Here is an 18,799-nt window from a genome sequence, read left to right on the forward strand (position 1 = left end):
TTGCATATCAGTTGTTTAATTGCTTTGATTATGTCATTAGATGGGAGTCGACTGTCATTTTTATTACCTGATTGTAACATACACATTCTGAAATTGTGTATTGTTATTATTAAAAGTGAATAAAATTGAGTGTTGAGTTCTAACAGATAGTTTTTACTAGAAATGAAGTAAACTATGTTTAGAATCACTCATAAAATATTGGAAGTCTTATGAGATTCCAATTAATAGCCAAATAATGAAAATTTAGCGAAAATATAAAATTTGAAATAAGTAAAATTTTATTATTGAAAGTCGTAGATAATCTCGTTAAAAACATTTAGGCGAAACCTCGTCGAAATCCGAGTTATAACGAAGAAGTTATGACTAATCGAAGATTCGCGACAAAACCGGCACAACGCCGAATGACGTAAAAAGTGAGTTTTTGATAAACTACTTTTTAGCCTTAGTAATCTAAATGAAAGTTTTAGTATTCGTTAAACCAAGAAGTTCGATAAAAAGAACGCCAAAATCTGACTTCGTATGAGGAAGTTATGATTTTTCGAAGTTTCAGATTAGCAGTAGACAACTAAAAACTCGAATTTTAGATCGAGTGATTTTTAGCTGACACAACCTAAACAAGAATTGAAGGTCTCGTCATTTGTAGTACAACGGTAAAAAGTTTGACGAAAAAGGATGTCGGATGAAGAAGTTATGAATTTTTAACGGATTATCCTGTCCCGGTCTGTTAAAAATAATAATATAAAAATTAAAGTCAAAATTAGCCGACAAAGTCTAAACGAAAGTTGTAGAGCATAATTTTAGCTACGCATGCATATAAAGAACGTCGAAAACGGAGCTTGTATGCGAAAGTTATAGATTTTAGAAGTTTTGGGTTCAATTTCCGAGAATTTCGCATGGTTGGTGTTCGGCCACGTCACCCTCGTCCGGATCTCACCCCGTGTCCGCCTTGTGTCCGAAGCAGCTTAGTCATCCGAGCAGTTGGCAACGCGCGTCGCAACCCCCTTGCACCGAAGGCTCGGCCAATCCGAGACCGCCACCTGCCCTTCCCGTGTTGACCTGCGAAGCGAGCCACGTACTTCGTTCCTCCTGTTGCCTCGTGCCCTCGCTGACTCACCCCTTCTCGGCCGAACCCTCGCATCTCCTCCCTATAAATACAAGGCCTGCGAGCCTTGCCGAGGAATTTTAGAAAATTGCCATTTTTGGCCCCTTTTCCCATATTTTGACTATTTTGACATCCCCTGAAGCCTCGGTGTCAATTTTAACACCCGAAACACGCCCCGAAGTGCCGCGAAGCCCGAAAAATTTATCTTTTCGGTTTTGAAGCTCTACCTTTTTAGAGTCCGGTTTTTAGCTAATTCTCCCGGTTTTCAACAAATAAAGTCATATTTGGAGCCGATATGCTGCTCAAATTACTATTTTAACCCCCGATTATTTTAAGGTGAGTTCAATATATAGGAACAATTGTATGTTATGTGTTATATGTGCTATGTGCTTTTCAATGTTATTATTCTGAGTTATTTTCCCATGTTATTTTTATTCGTTATTTTTAATAGCAAAGTTATACCTTTGACCATGTGATCATTGAAAGGACTTAGATTCACGGTGATACTGGTATGTAGCCTCTGGCCATGTAGAACATGTCTCGTAAGAGAATGAATTCTATTCTATGGCGTTGGTAGAAGGTTAGATAGGAATGGTATGTAGCCTCTGACGATGTGGAGCATGACTCCGTAAGAAAATGAACTCTATTCTATGGTATTGGCAGAAGGTTAGACAGGGCTATAAGCCTGAAATCTACCAAAATGTTAATCATAAATTATATGTCTTCTGTGCCATTTGGGCCAAAGCTTTATTGATGCATATCAAGTATTGAAATCATTATGTCTCATTGATCGTAAATCTTTGAATCAAATCTTGAGTTGATATTGAAAGCCTGACATATGATACGCATATGCTATTGTTGTTCTTGTTCCCTTTTGCTTCTGTCATATTGGTATATGTAAGGCATAAGATTATATTGTATCTATTTATTGAATTCACTAAGCGTTATCGCTTATCCCTCTCAATATTTAACAATTGCAGGTGATGAGTATCCAATATAGTTTTATACTGCTGAAAGATTTAGAATAGTTAATACTATTTCTATGTATTTTAATGTTCTTGTATGTATATGAATAGTAGATTCCTGGGTAGATATGAAATGTAATAAAACTTAGTCAGTTTGTATCCAATCTTTTGTAATCACTTTATCAATATAAGATATTTTTTTTATAAATATGCATGTAGCACGTTTTGAGGAAGTAACTTAAGAATAATGTTGGAATAATACGAAAGTTGGGGTATTTCAATCATGGTATCAGAGCAATAGTTTAAGTGAACTAAATATGTAACATCCAAAATTCAAGACTAAAAATTTCTTTTAAATAAACATCACTTAAAGCAAAATCATCGATTCAAAACGTAATTAGAGTAGTAGTTTCCAGAACACATGTTCGTTATCAGAGTAACACATTCCCAGGCTGACTAATCTACGGTGTGTGCCATGCGATCACCCCGAGCTCTTCCTTTCGCTACCGGAAGTACCTGAAACCAAAAATGAAAAACCGTAAGCATGAAGCTTAGTGAGTTCCCCACCCTACCACATACCATGCATAACCACATACTGTACATATTGGGCCACGCCTGCTAACCTGGGCCTCTCCCCCTACCTCGGGCCTCGCCCGCTACAACGGCCCCGCCGCTCCAGGCCCTGCCTGGCTTCGAGCCCCGCTCGGATACATATCTGTTTCACTTAGGCCTCGCCTGTCACAGGGCCTCGCCCACTAACATATAATAGCACATAACATATCACATCACATCACATACGCTAAACACATACTAACGAATCTTGTCCTAAGGCCTCGCCTATCTCTGGGCCCTGTCCTTGTCGTGCTACTGATGAGCCATGGAACCCCGTCCATACTCCTGCTGATAGTGAGGTACAGGCCCAACCCACCCTCACTCCTTCCCTAACTTGGGCCTCGCCCCTGATCTGCTGCTACTGAGATGTGGAACACCATCCACACTCTGCTATTGGTGAGATACGGGACCTCGCCCACACTCACCTCCCTACCAGGCACATACAAGTATCACATAGACAACAAGTATAAACTGTCACAGAAACTATTCCTTGGGCACCTGCCCTCTATCATTGGACCTCGTCCCGAATATCATACTAGCATACTGTGCCTAGGGCTAACCCCCGGGTCTTTTACTCAATACTACATGGGCCGACATTGTGGCCGTAGACCCATTCATACAAAGGGAAACTCACCTGCACTGGCTGATGAACCCACTAGCTGCTGCCCGACAACTCTTTGAACTCCTGCTCCACTCGCACCCCGAGCTACCAATATCAAAGCAACACTGAGTCTGACTGACCCCCGAAAGACAACCAAGTCAACTCTGGTCAAAGTCAGAGTCCTGGTTAAAGTCAACCTTCCAGGTCAACCCTACTCGCCGACTCACCCTATTGACTCGCCGAGTTCATATGTTCAGAGTCCTTCTATTCGCGACTCGACTCGCCGAGTCAGTCCATGACTCGCCGAGTCTACCGATTTCTGAGTCCTGACCTGTCCAACTCACCGAGTCTCCATTCGACTCATTGATTCGAGTCTCAACTTGAAGGGTTTGGGGTTTCGCGACCTGACTCGCCGAGTCCAAGAACAGACTCGCCGAGTCCAAGACAACCTTCAACAGACTCGCCGAGTTCCTGCCCAAGTTCATCTGACTCGACGAGCTGTTCATCCCACTCGTCGAGTTCCTCCAAATATTCATGATACTTGTTGAGTCCACTCAAAGGACTCGCCGAGTCCTTTCAGATCTCCATACATGCAGAGGACTTTTGAGTCATGCATGGACTCCAAACTGTAGATCTACCCTTCCCAAGCCTATTCCTCACATAAAGTTGCAAACTTTACGTGTAGAGAAGGAGATCTAGGCAAAATACACCATACACTAGGGTTTAAGGCAAAGAGGCTTCATAATCAACTCCAGGGCTGATACTTTATGCTTTCCAAGACCAAAATATGCTTAGATCTGAAGTAGCAACTTCAGATCCGGCTTCTAACTCAAATGGACAACTTAATCATGGCTAAAAAGCCCCAAAACTCACAACCAAAATAGATCTATAGGGAGAGAAACGACTTAATACCTTCAAATGTACATAAATATCTTCCCAATCCCAGATCTATAGCCCCCTTTCTTGCACCCTCAAGATCCTTCTTCCTTTCCCAAGCTTTAGTGCACTCTTCAAGGCAATAATTGGCTCAACAATGGATATGGCGGCTAGGGTTCGATGTTCTGGGTGAAAGAGGCAGTAAAGGAACCCTAGGGGAGAGAATGAGACATTTAAATAGGCTCCAAGTCCCGAATTTAGGGTTTTCCTCGCACAGACCAGACTCGCCGAGTCCCCTTGGCCGACTCGCCGAGTCGGTCACTTACTCCTCGATCCGCATCCCGCTCGGACTCGCCGAGTCCCCCCTTAAAGTTAGGGTTTTCTTTCCTTTTTTGGCCTTCAAAACTTTGGGTGATACAAAATATCACGGATTGGTATTTAGACTTAAACTATTGGAAGCTCAATATATGAGCTGATTCATAATAAGTATATGGATACAAACCATAGGAAATATTTAAGTGGGGGGATTGGGTAGTGATAAACCCTAGTATTCTAAGATATTAAGTTACTTCAGAATTTTAAGAAAATTAGTTTAAGTGAACTAGAAATTTTGAGAATTTCTAAACTTAGACAAGAATTGTTAAGTGAAGATGATACGATATGTATCTGGTATATTTTAGGTTGAATACCTAATGGAATCAAGCACTAGAATATTAAGAGAAGATATGCCTTATATTCTAATATGTGCTAAATGATAAATGAATATAGCATGCCTTAAGATGCTTATCTATAATTGCTATTATTTGAGAAAGCTTAAGGTTTGTTGCCGACCTTGGTTTAGAAAAATTTATGTTCAGAATTCTAAGAATTTTCATAATAGAATTTTTCGAAGTGATAAAGAGACTTATGATAGTTGACATCGATAAGTTTATAAATAAATGATCGCGAGATATCGTAAAATAATAAATATAAATTGTTATCGTAATAAGTGTATTAATACCAATAGAGTGGTAATACACATTTAAAGTATGTTTAATGATATAATAACATCTTTGGAAGAAAGATGCGTTTGAAACACATTTGGGTGAGACAAATGTGTTGGTGCAAATCCACGAAGTTGTTTTCACCGCTGTTCAGATTGAAGCAATGATTGTTTAGAGAGTCAGAAGAACCGAAGATGGCGGTCAATACTTCGATAGCATCTCAATCGATGTTGTACAAGATTTAGAAGAATTAAAGGAAGGACTAATGAAGTTTTCAGACTCAATAGGCCAAGACTTTGTCAAAAACATTGTAATGTAGTATGCAGTTCGAGTAGTAACCCTATACAAGATGTTCAGACTTAGTATTTAATAATACTAAGTGATGATTGACTTCTATCCCATCCTTATAGAAGTTCCATTGTGTGTTAAGCCGACTTTAACATACAAGATTCAGATGGTGAATTGAATCATTTAGTGGTAAGTGGTTAAGCAACTTACTTGTTTAAGTAAGGTAGAATGCTTAATTAAAGAAGAAATACACCCATAGTATCATATGAGAAGAGATGTTGTAGTCAGGAATGACAGATAACCAAGTTGAAGCTAGTAGAGCTTGCTGAGATGCAGCTATGATGTAGACTTTTTAGGATAGACTCCTAAGAAGTAGACTTAGACTTACTCAGATACAAGAATAACGATTTCAAGGAAGAATAATGAAATGAAAAAATGTGCATGATGGTTTGCATGATTTAGAAGATGATGTAGGTAGTAGAAGACCGTTTGTCTCCATGCTGCTAGAGTAAATTTTGGAATAGTGTGTCTTGTAGAGTAGACAATACTCGAGAAAGAATTTATATGAAGAAATGGAAGTAAAATTTCTATCGACCTATGGAAAAGTATTAGGATATATTAAAGTGAGCATATGCATGAGAAGAATCCTAGAAGGCGAGTATAGGAAATCCAATATATGTTTGATAGAAACGTGAAAACCCTAGTTGAGTCTAGGAGAAACTGTTGTATGTATTTGTTTGAACACATTCATGTGTGATAAGTTTCTTTGTGAAAACTTTTGAATGGTGACTTGGGAACTACGAGACAACACTTGGGACGAGTATGAGTAGGTGTGAATAGTAGTAGAGGCCTATACTACTGGAAGCACAAGACTCACATGTGGATCAGGAAAAAGTCACAAGGTTACCAAGAAGCTAGTAAATGATTTCGTTTTATTCATGTGTGTCGTTACCTTCGTTTCGGTAATGAATAAGAAGATAATTATCGTTCAAATCTTAATGTCATAAAGAATCGAGTCCGATTAGTATAAATCCGTGAAAGGAGTTGATTGGTTCAGAGAACCATGTCTTATATAGTGATAAAACTTCAGTAGGAATACTGAAGAAGTAAATGGTCGAGGTAGTCGATAGAAATATAACGATCTTCATTAAAGAATTTAGCAATCATTAGCTAGAGATGTGACTTGCTATGTGGTGTTACTGGCCACAAGAAATGTTTCTGCTCTACTCTTACTAGTTAAATGGCAGGGAGTCAAGTTTCCGTTCAACAATCAAAGAGTACTCCAACTAAAAAGGAGGAGGTGCCAAAAGCTAAAAGATGTGTAGGTCCGAAAGCACGAATTAGAGATACGTGGTGCTATTCTTTCTGTTCCAAAGCATCTACGTGTTGATCAAACTCTTTTCATTTTCTTTATTCCATCAGCTTGATTTATTTGATCTGATTCTAATACAAGAGTTTGGTTCGTTATGTGTCTTGTGTGTTATAAATACAAATGTCATTAGAATAAAACCATTCGAGTTGCTGTTATAGCAAAAGTAAAGACCTTATCATGAGTTTAGTTTATAAACCAAGAAGGGGCAGGAGTCTGCAATGAGAATTGAGTTTTAACTCAAAGATTAGGATCGAAAGCCCAATAGAGAATGATGAGCGGGTGCAGGTTTGAGCACCGCTAGTAATTAATAAGTTTGAAGAGTTTGACAATCGTTTGGCAAAATAAAGGTTAAAATATCGTACATTTTAGATTACCAAAAAAAAAAGTAAGTTAAAACTCAAATGTTGTGACTAGTAATTTTCTTGTAAACTCTAGATCTACTCACATTTTATTTGATTTCAATACCTTAGATTCTTTCGTGCCTTATAAATTCGCATATTCTTTTCAAATTGCTTGTTACGCAATTGTCCAATCATTTCATATAGATAACATAGGAAATATATCATTACTTGATGATAAATCCTATAGAGTTAGTGTTATAGGAATTGAAAGTTATAATCTTCCTGATAACCTAATTCCTATATTTGATATTATTCTCGACATGGATTGGTTGTTAAAGAACCACGCAGAGCTCTTGTTTTACAAAGAGATGATATGCATCCCTATCGAAAGGGAAGATTCTACGGTGAAAATAATAAATTTCTTTCTTAAAAACTCGTAAATTATGTCGAAGGGATATTCTACTTATCCGGCTTATACAGTTATTACCTTGAAAGAGGAGAAGAAAACTGTGAATGATAACCTTTGGATAATTGTCGACAAGCTGACTACGAGTGCATATTTTCTCGCCATACGTACAACGGTTCTAATGGAGAAATAAGCACGAGTTTACTTAGACGAAATTGTGGCGAGACATGGTGCGCCACTAAAGATTATTTCCGATTGTGATACTCGTTTCACTTCTCACTTTTGGGTGAGAATGAAGCATGAGTTAGGATCTCGAGTTGCTCTTAGTACAACTTATCATCCTCAGAAAAATGATCAATAGAAGAGAGCAATCCAAATAGTAGAAAATATACTGTATGAGCGTAAATGTCATACTCAAATATGTTGGCGTGACATAGGATAGAAGATCTTTGGAGGATCTGAAATGATTCAAGACATCACTAACAAGATACAAATTTTCCGAGAAAGAATGAAAGTGGCCCAGGATCGACAAATGCCCTATGTAAAAAAGAGGAGACGACCCGTAGAATTCCGGGTGCACGATTTAGTAATACTGAAGGTATTTCATGAGAAGGCGTTATACTACTTTGGAAGAAAGAACGGTTGGTAAGCAAGCATACTGCTTGGAATTGCCTGAAGATTTGACAGATATTCATGAAGTGTTTCATGTGAGCTATCTGTGTAAAGGTTTAAGCATATATAATGAAATCGTTATATTATCAGAGGTGAAACTGGATAATAAGTTAAGTAGAAGAGATCCTAAATGAAAGAACGACTAATCTACATAATAAAGATGTAGAGTTGGTGATTTTCATGTAGAAACACCGTCGAGGCTCAAATTATACTTGGGAAAAGTAAGAATGAAATAAGAGTGAAGTACCCCTAATTGTTTTAATCGTTATGATTTCGGGGACGAAATCCTCAAAAGGAGGAGGTATTTGTAACATACACATTCTGAAATTGTGTATTGTTATTATTAAAAGTGAATAAAATTGAGTGTTGAGTTCTAACAGATAGTTTTTACTAGAAATGAAGTAAAACTATGTTTAGAATCACTCATAAAATATTGGAAGTCTTATGAGATTCCAATTAATAGCCAAATAATGAAAATTTAGCGAAAATATAAAATTTGAAATAAGTAAAATTTTATTGTTGAAATTCGTAGATAATATCGTTAGAAACATTTAGGCGAAAACCTCGTTGAAATCCGAGTTATAATGAAGAAGTTATGACTAATCGAAGATCCGCGACAAAACCGGCACAACGCCGAATGACGTAAAAAGTGAGTTTTTGATAAACTACTTTTTAGCCTTAGTAATCTAAATGAAAGTTGTAGTATTCGTTAAACCGAGAAGTTCGATAAAAAGAACGCCAAAATCTGACTTCGTATGAGGAAGTTATGATTTTTCGAAGTTTCAGCTTAGCAATAGACAGCTAAAAACTCGAATTTTAGATCGAGTGATTTTTAGCCGACACAACCTAAATGAGAATTGAAGGTCTCATCATTTGTAGTACAACGGTAAAAAGTCTGACGAAAACGGATGTCGGATGAAGAAGTTATGAATTTTTAACGGATTATCCTGTCCCGGTCTATTAAAAATAATAATATAAAAATTAAAGTCAAAACTAGCCGACGAAGTCTAAACGAAAGTTGTAGAGCGTAATTTTATCTACGAGTGCATATAAAGAACGTCGAAAACGGAGCTCGTATGCGAAAGTTATGGATTTTAGAAGTTTTGGGTTCAATTTCCGAGAATTTCGCATGGTTGGTGTTCGGCCACGTCACCCTCGTCCGGATCTCACCCCGTGTCCGCCTTGTGTCCGAAGCAGCTTAGTCATCCGAGCAGCTGGCAACGCGCGTCGCAACCCCCTCGCACCGAAGGCTCGGCCAATCCGAGACCGCCACCTGCCCTTCCCGTGTTGACCTGTGAAGCGAGCCACCTGGAGGCTCGCATGCGAGCCATGTACTTCGTTCCTCCTGCTGCCTCGTGCCCTCGCTGACTCACCCCTTCTCGGCCGAACCCTCGCATCTCCTCCCTATAAATACAAGGCCTGCGAGCCTTGCCGAGGAATTTTAGAAAATTGCCATTTTTGGCCCCTTTTCCCATATTTTGACTATTTTGACATCCCCCGAAGCCCCGGTGTCAATTTTAACACCCGAAACACGCCCCGAAGTGCCGTGAAGCCCGGAAAATTTATCTTTTAGGTTTTGAAGCTCTACCTTTTTAGAGTCCGGTTTTTAGCTAATTCTCCCGGTTTTCAACAAATAAAGCCATATTTGGAGCCGATATGCTGCTCAAATTACTATTTTAACCCCCGATTATTTTAAGATGAGTTCAATATATAGGAACAATTGTATGTTATGTGTTATTTGTGCTATGTGCTTTTCAATGTTATTATTCTGAGTTATTTTCCCGTGTTATTTTTATTCGCTGTTTTTAATAGCAAAGTTATACCTTTGACCATGTGATCAGTGAAAGGACTTAGATTCACGGTGGTACTGGTATGTAGCCTCTGGCCATGTAGAACATGTCTCGTAAGAGAATGACTTCTATTCTATGGCATTGGCAGAAGGTTAGATAGGAATGATATGTAGCCTTTGACCATGAAGAGCATGAATCGGTAAGAAAATGAACTCTATGTTGGGTTTTGAGCAATCTAACACTTCCTAAGTGTGCATGCAACCCTAATAAACCTTGGATCTATGTTTGTCTAAATACATGCAAAATAATAATTTTCCAAGGTTCATAACCTATCTAACATGGCATGGGGAACATTTAAACATAAAAGAGTTAGATGAGATTACATACCTTATGATGAGATTGATTCTTTGGAGTTTGAGGGCCAAGCACCAATAATGTGAATGCCTCAAATGGAATCACAAATCACCAGAAACACTTGGAAAACTTTGAGAGAGTGTACACACACTTATATTTTCGGCCACACACAAGCACACACACTAGTGGCTATTTCATGCAACATAAGCATGCTTATATAGTGTACATGGTTAGGGTGAAACCCTAATAACCCATGACCTTTCCTTTTCCAAGGACCCATGGGTTAAAAGCTCCATGGATCATCCATGGACTTCCATACAAGCCTAGCCCATTAACAAATGAGTGTTAGCCCACACCATATAAAACCAATAGCCCATAATCTAATTAGTCTTCCTTTTAATCTCTAAATTAATTCATAATTAATTTAAGACTAAGACTAATTAAGTATCATAACTTCATATTAATATATTATAACTTATAATATATTAATAAACATATGTGTATAACTCTCATAAAATTATCCATAAATTGTTCGGGTGAAGTGCAACCCAAATGGACCATGCCGGGTCGGGTCAAGTATATACCAAATAAGTTATGGACTTAGACACCTTATCCAACAGACTCCCACTTGGATAAGTCTAATAACTGTATTTGCCTATATAACTTCAGGAACCAACCAGCAATCGTAGCTCTCAAAAACTCTGTTGAACTATGAAGCGCCATTTTAAGACAAGTGATCATATAATCCTCTGTTCTCATGATATCAGCCGGACAAACACATGGAACTATGTCTTGCTTATTGTCTGGCAGTTGTTTCTCGATTTCCGATTTGTTTGACAAAGAACTTTACTGAACACATCATTTTAGTTCTGACCGGGCCCGGTGCATAGGTCAACACAAAATCATCGAGGGGCCCAGATATCGTTTCTATTTCTAGAAGGAACAGATAAACTTCGACTCATATGCTTGTTCTACTACTTGTTGAATTGTACACAAAGGCACGTTTTATAACATCAAGTTACTGATGCGTTTACGTGCAATCAATTCACAACCAACTCATAGGTAACAACTCATATCTCTAGGTTTGAAGACTTATATGATATTATCGTCTCATGATCACTCGAGATAAATTCCATGAAGTGATACAAGTGAGCGTGGGTTTATACCAATACTCATAACTTATGAGTACTCATGAACGTTGCAGCAACCATTTCCATGTCTAAACACCTTTAGCCATCTACAAACCCAATTCATGACAATCTTGATTCATACCTACTTCCGACGTATGACCGATTGTGGAAGTTTGAATAAATTAATCATTCTGGAAGTCAAAACATGCAAAACTGAAACAATAGTAAATAATTGACAATGACAGTAACACTTTACTCATAAATAAATCACAAATTTTATTCATCATCAAATGTCGATTACATTTTACAAGTTTCAGGAAAACTATCTAATCTGTAAAACTAATATCGTCCCTCAGCCCGATGCGCCTCGCATGCTGAAAATGCTTCACCCTCGTCAGTCCCTTCGTAAGGGGATCTGCAGGATTCTCATCTGACGATACCCTCTTTGCCACGAGGAGTCCTTCTTCAATCTTGTGTCTTATGAAGTGATATTTTCTATCAATGTGTCGGGATCTGCCATGATCTCTTGGTTCCTTGGCTAAGGCAACCGCACTATTGCTGTCACAGAAAATCTCCATAGGTTCTTTAATAGCTGGTACAACTCCAAGGTCTCTGATGAAGTTCTTCAGCCATATCGCCTCCTTCGCTGCTTCACTCGCTGCTATATACTCTGATTCACAAGTCGAATCAGCCACCGTCTCCTGCTTGGAACTCTTCCAAGAAATTGCCCCTCCATTTAAGGTAAAGACCCAGCCCGACTGAGAGCGGAAGTTATCCCTATCAGTCTGAAAACTAGCATCACTATACCCTAATACTCTCAAGTCATCACTCCCACCAAGGGTAAGGATCCAATCCTTAGTCCTCCGCAGGTACTTGAGAATGTTCTTTACCGCGGTCCAATGAGCCCACCCTCGGGTTCCCCTGATACCTGCTGACCATGCTCAAAGCAAAGGCCACATCAGGGCGGGTACAAGTCATAGCATACATGATCGAGCCAACAGCGGAAGCATACGGTAATTGGCTCATCTCAGCTATCTCTGCCTCTATACTCGGACTCTGAGTCTTACTCAGTTTAGCATTGCTTTGGATCGGTAAATCTCCTTTCTTGGAATTCTGCATGTTGAACCTGTTCAACACCTTATCCAAGTAGGTACTCTGACTAAGTCCAATTAGTCTTTTACTCCTTTCTCTTAATATCCTTATCCCTAGGATATAGGCAGCCTCCCCTAGGTCCTTCATAGCAAAGCACTTCCCAAGCCAGGACTTAACCTCCTGCAAGGTTAGGATGTCATTTCCTATAAATAGTATGTCATCCAGCTACGAGATGCTTGTTTTAATCCATAAATGGATTTCTCAAGCTTGCATACTCTATTAGGGTACTCTGCACTGACAAAACCCTCTGGCTGATTCATGTACACATCCTCAGCCAACTTTCCATTAAGGAAAGCGGTTTTGACATCCATTTGCCATATTTCATAATCATGAAATGCAGCAATGGCTAGCATAACCCTAATAGACTTAATCTTTGCTACCGGCGAGAAGGTTTCATCATAATCAATACCCAGAGTCTGAGTAAAACCCTTCGCAACCAGTCGAGCCTTATAAGTATGCACTTTTCCTTCCATGTCGGTCTTCTTCTTGAAGATCCATTTGCACCCGACTGTTTTACGGCCTGGTACATTTTCAACCAAGTTCCAAACTTGATTGTCATACATGGACTGTATCTCGCTGTCCATAGCCTCCTTCCATTTAGCAGACTCCGGGCCTGCCATGGCTTCCTTAACACTGCTAGGTTCATCCAAATTTACCAGTGTATTATCGCTGATAAATGTATCACCTTCCGTAGTAATATGAAAGCCATAATAAAACGAAGGTGTGTTCCTAACCCGTGTGGAACGCCTCGGAGGTATAGACTTGTCAGCTTGCTCAACAGGAGTTTCCTCCTCAGGTTGATTGCTAGTGTCTGAGGTTCCTTCACCAATTGCTTCTTGAATTTCTTCAAGATCAATTTGCCTCCCACTGTCTCCTTGGCTTATAAATTCTCTCTCACGAAAGACCCCTCTTCTCGCTACAAAAACCACATTCTCATTGGGTCTGTAGAAGAGGTAACCAAAAGATTTCTGTGGGTAGCCGATGAAAATATACCTTTCACTTCGGGGTTCGAGCTTATTATGAGTCTCACGCCTCACGAAAGCCTCGCAACCCCAAATCTTGATGTGGTCTAAATTGGGAACCTTCCCAGTCCACATCTCATGAGGTGTTTTGGTAACCTTCTTTGTAGGGACTAGATTAAGGATATGGGCGACAGTCTCTAAGGCATACCCCCAAAAAGAGATTGGTAGCGAAGCTCGACTCATCATAGAGCGAACCATGTCCAACAAGGTTCGATTACGCCTCTCAGCTACACCATTTAGCTGTGGTGTCCTGGGAGGAGTCAATTGTGAGACAATCCCACACTCCTTAAGATAGTCAAGGAACTCGGTACTAAGATACTCACCACCTCGATCGGATCGAAGCATCTTAATGTTCCTGCCCAATTGATTTTCTACTTCCTGTTTGAATTCCTTAAACCTTTCAAAGGTTTCTGACTTATGTTTGATTAAGTAGACATACCCATATCTACTAAAATCATCAATAAAAGTCACATAATACCGATTAGCATCCCTTGTGGCGGTTTTGAATGGCCCACATACATCAGTATGTATTAGGTCCAACAAACCCTCACCCCTTTCACAAGTTCCAGTGAAGGGTGATTTTGTCATCTTTCCAAGTAGACAAGATTCACAACTATCATCCGATTTAAGGTCGAATGACTCCAAGACTCCACTCTTTTGGAGTTGGCCTATGCGTTTCTTGTTTACATGTCCAAGACGACAATGCCACAATGATTCTTTATCTAGGCTAGTAGAAGAATCAATATACAACACATTATTTCCTAATTTGTCTACAATCGACACAGTTTCATACACACCATCACAAGGTAATGCTTTAAAATAAAACACATTTTTAAAGAAAGCATTAATACCACCACATTCATTATCAAACGAAAAGGTAAAACCTTGTTTGTACAAAGCATGAAAAGAAATAATATTCCTCGCCATTTCAGACGAGTACACACATTTATTCAAATCTAATTTCAACCCATTACTAAGCAACAAAGTATAAACTCCAATCTTGGAAACATGTGAAGCCTTCCTATTCCCCATGATCAAGTTTATCTTCCCGTGCTCCACATCCTCACTTCTTCTTAGGCCCTGCATATCAGAACATATGTGAATACCACATCCTGTATCAAGCACCCAAGAGTTAGAATATGATGAGTAATTAGACAATATTGTGTAAATACCTGCATGGGTGGGTTTCACTTTCCCATCCTTTAGATCCTGCAAGTACTTAGGGCAGTTTCGCTTCCAGTGCCCCTTGTCCAGGCAATAGTAGCAATCAGCATCCTTGGGAACGGCAGAAGGAGTGACAGAACCGCTCTTGGTCTTCGATGAGGAGCCTTCAAGAGACTTTCCCTTGGTACCCTTCGAAGTGTGCTTCCTCTATTTCCCTTTTCCTTGCCCGATAGCCAAAACAGGGGTAGATGTTGGAGTAGGAGTAGTAGAGGTAACAATCGCCTTGCCCTTAAGACCGGTTTCAGCGGTCTTCAAGAGTCCTTGAAGCTTGCTGAGGGTAACTTCCTCCTTGTTCATATGATATGTCATACGAAAATGGTCATAACAAGAAGGTAAGGAGTGCAAAATGATGTCAATTGCCAACTCCTCAAGGAAGTTCACATTCAGCTTCAACAAATGGTCCACATACCTTTGCATCTTTTGCATGTGGGTCGTGACGGATTCACCGTCCTTCATGCGGGTAGTTATTGTGGAGGAGATTATTTCATACCGCTCCTGACGAGCACTCTGATGGTACCTTTCCATCAGGTCTTGGTGCATCTCAAAAGGGTAGAAATCTTCATATGACTTTTGGAGCTCGGCTGTCATCGTGGCCATCATGATACATGCCACCTTAGTAGCATCTCTCTCATGTGTCCTGAATTCAACGATCTCCTTAGGAGTAGCAGTAGACTCATCAAGCTCTTTTAACTCCTTATCGAGGACATATTCCTTGTCCTCATAACGAGTAACCATCCTGATGTTCCTAATCCAATCCATGAAGTTGGAACCATCAAAGATGACTCTCCCACAAAGATTCATGAGAGAGAAAGAACCAGCTGGGTTAGAGCCTGAAGCATTAGTGTTGGAAGACATCTGAAAGAAGAAAGCAAGTTTAGATTAGATATATAGAATCCTTAATAAGACACCCAAATGTAATATTAAGGCTAGGACCCAATCACAATATATTACACTTAGAAGAGGGATGCCGTAATCTAAGTAATAATATATTTGAAAGGTAGGTGAATGACGATTCACCAATTTCCACCATGAAAAACAAAATGAATTATTAGGTTTTAATTGGATTTGAAATTCCTAGATTCTTTTGAGATTCATTGAACTTTTCAATGGCATGTTTCAATCTCAATTGTGCCCTTCAGGTTTTGTGACTGGGATGCCGAGGATCACAAAACAAGGTGTGAATAACCATGCTAATTCACTTGGTACCCTTAATATTATCACCTAATCAATGTGCCGGTTAACCACACACGCTCCATTGATCTATGACAAACATTAAGTCATCCTTCGTGATCCTTACTAGTCCAAGTTAGTGTGTCGTTTAACCACACACGCTCCACCAACGACTTGGTAAGGTACAAAGTGTGAATTCCATGGTCTAGCACCATGTTCACATTTTTCCTAAAATAAATAAGATTGGGAATTAAAGAGGTTTAGTTACTTTATAATAATCATTATACTTTTAATGAGGATTTAAAGTCATTGTCCTACCCGTTCGGCTAACGACCCTCCACCAGTCAAGTAAGCGGTGGGTGAGAGTGGACACCCATTAAGTTGCCATTTTATAGGTAACAACCTTATACCCACCTTATAGACCGGCTTCGTGAATGAGGCCTACTAACGGTAGAACGACTTAATATTATACATATATATAATAATTAACCATTAATGTTATAAATAGTATAAGGGTTGAATTTTAACTATTAAAACTCTAAGGGTTGGAATTAAAGTTTATCAAAGTGTGTGAAACTTTACAAATTCCAAAACTTGAGGGCAAGTTTTGTAACTATCCAAAACTTTTCATTTCATAACTTATGAATTAAAGGTTCATAAAAAATGAAGACTCTTCATTTTCATGTAACTTATGTGTTTAAATGTGTGTGTTAAAGAAAGTGACCTTTGGATATCCATAACTTGAGGACAAATTATGGACTCCATTAAAACACATAAATGATCAAGAATTAATTCTAAACAATTCAGCAAATAATTCCTATCATCTTCTAAATTCATAAGAACATGAACATGATCATCAAAATTTCAAGCATTATATAAACACATAAAAAATCATGGAATTTTGATATATGCTATTGTAAATGGATTAGAACAACCATTACACCAACTAAAACAAGTTTTAAAACACCAAAACAGTTTAGGGTAATGTTTCTAGTCCATTTCCAGCAGCAAAAGTCGAAATTCTGCATTCTGATCATTCTACTCGCCGAGTGCACGAACCTACTCGGCGAGTAGGATGAATTTTGCCTTGAACTCGGCGAGTCCCCCCATGGACTCGGCGAGTCCATTAGCCAGACAACAACAATTTCAACTTTTTTCACTATTTTGCATCAAGTATCAAACAAGCAAGCCTAGGCTCTGATACCACTGTTGGGTTTTGAGCAATCTAACACTTCCTAAGTGTGCATGCAACCCTAATAAACCTTGGATCTATGTTTGTCTAAATACATGCAAAATAATAATTTTCCAAGGTTCATAACCTATCTAACATGGCATGGGGAACATTTAAACATAAAAGAGTTAGATGAGATTACATACCTTTTGATGAGATTGATTCTTTGGAGTTTGAGAGCCAAGCACCAATAATGTGAATGCCTCAAATGGAATCACAAATCACCACAAACACTTGGAAAACTTTGAGAGAGTGTACACACACTTATATTTTCGGCCACACACAAGCACACACACTAGTGGCTATTTCATGCAACATAAGCATGCTTATATAGTGTACATGGTTAGGGTGAAACCCTAATAACCCATGACCTTTCCTTTTCCAAGGACCCATGGGTTAAAAGCTCCATGGATCATCCATGGACTTCCATACAAGCCTAGCCCATTAACAAATGAGTGTTAGCCCACACCATATAAAACCAATAGCCCATAATCTAATTAGTCTTCTTTTTAATCTCTAAATTAATTCATAATTAATTTAAGACTAAGACTGATTAAGTAACATAACTTCATATTAATATATTATAACTTATAATATATTAATAAACATATGTGTATAACTCTCATAAAATTATCCATAAATTGTTTGGGTGAAGTGCAACCCAAATGGACCATGCCGGGTCGGGTCAAGTATATACCAAATAAGTTATGGACTTAGACACCTTATCCAACACTCTATTCTATGGTATTGGCAGAAGGTTAGACAGAGCTATAAGCCTGAAATCTACCAAAATGTTAATCATAAATTATATGTCTTCTGTGCCATTTGGGCCAAAGCTTTATTGATGCATATCAAGTATTGAAATCATTATGTCTCATTGGTCGTAAATCTTTGAATCAAAACTTGAGTGGATATTGAAAGCCTGACATATGATACGCATATGCTATTGTTGTTCTTGTTCCCTTTTGCTTCTGTCATATTGGTATATATAAGGCATAAGATTATATTGTATCTATTTATTGAATTCACTAAGCGTTATCGCTTATCCCTCTCAATATTTACCAATTGCAGGTGATGAGTATTCAATATAGTTTTATACTGCTGAAAGATTTAGAATAGTTAATACTATTTCTATGTATTTTAATGTTCATGTATGTATATGAATAGTAGATTCCTGGGTAGATATGAAATGTAATAAAACTTAGTCAGTTTGTATCTAATCTTTTGTAATCACTTTATCAATATAAAATATTGTTTTATAAATATGCATGTAGCACATTTTGAGGAAGTAACTTAAGAATAATGTTGGAATAATATGAAAGTTGGGGTCTTTCAACCTGATTTCGTTGAGGGTCAGGTTTCTACACAAGATGTAGGCTTTGATGAATTTGAATTTCCTATAATTGATGATAGCTTAAATGATGATGAAGATGAAGGGAGTAATGCAGAGGGTGATGGGGAAAACAAGGAGGAATCTGAGTCTTATATTTAGGTTTGCGATTCATATG

Source organism: Lactuca serriola, chromosome 8, assembly GCF_051521515.1.
Source record: "Lactuca serriola cultivar US96UC23 chromosome 8, Lser_US96UC23_V15, whole genome shotgun sequence".
Classification (NCBI taxonomy): domain Eukaryota; kingdom Viridiplantae; phylum Streptophyta; class Magnoliopsida; order Asterales; family Asteraceae; genus Lactuca; species Lactuca serriola.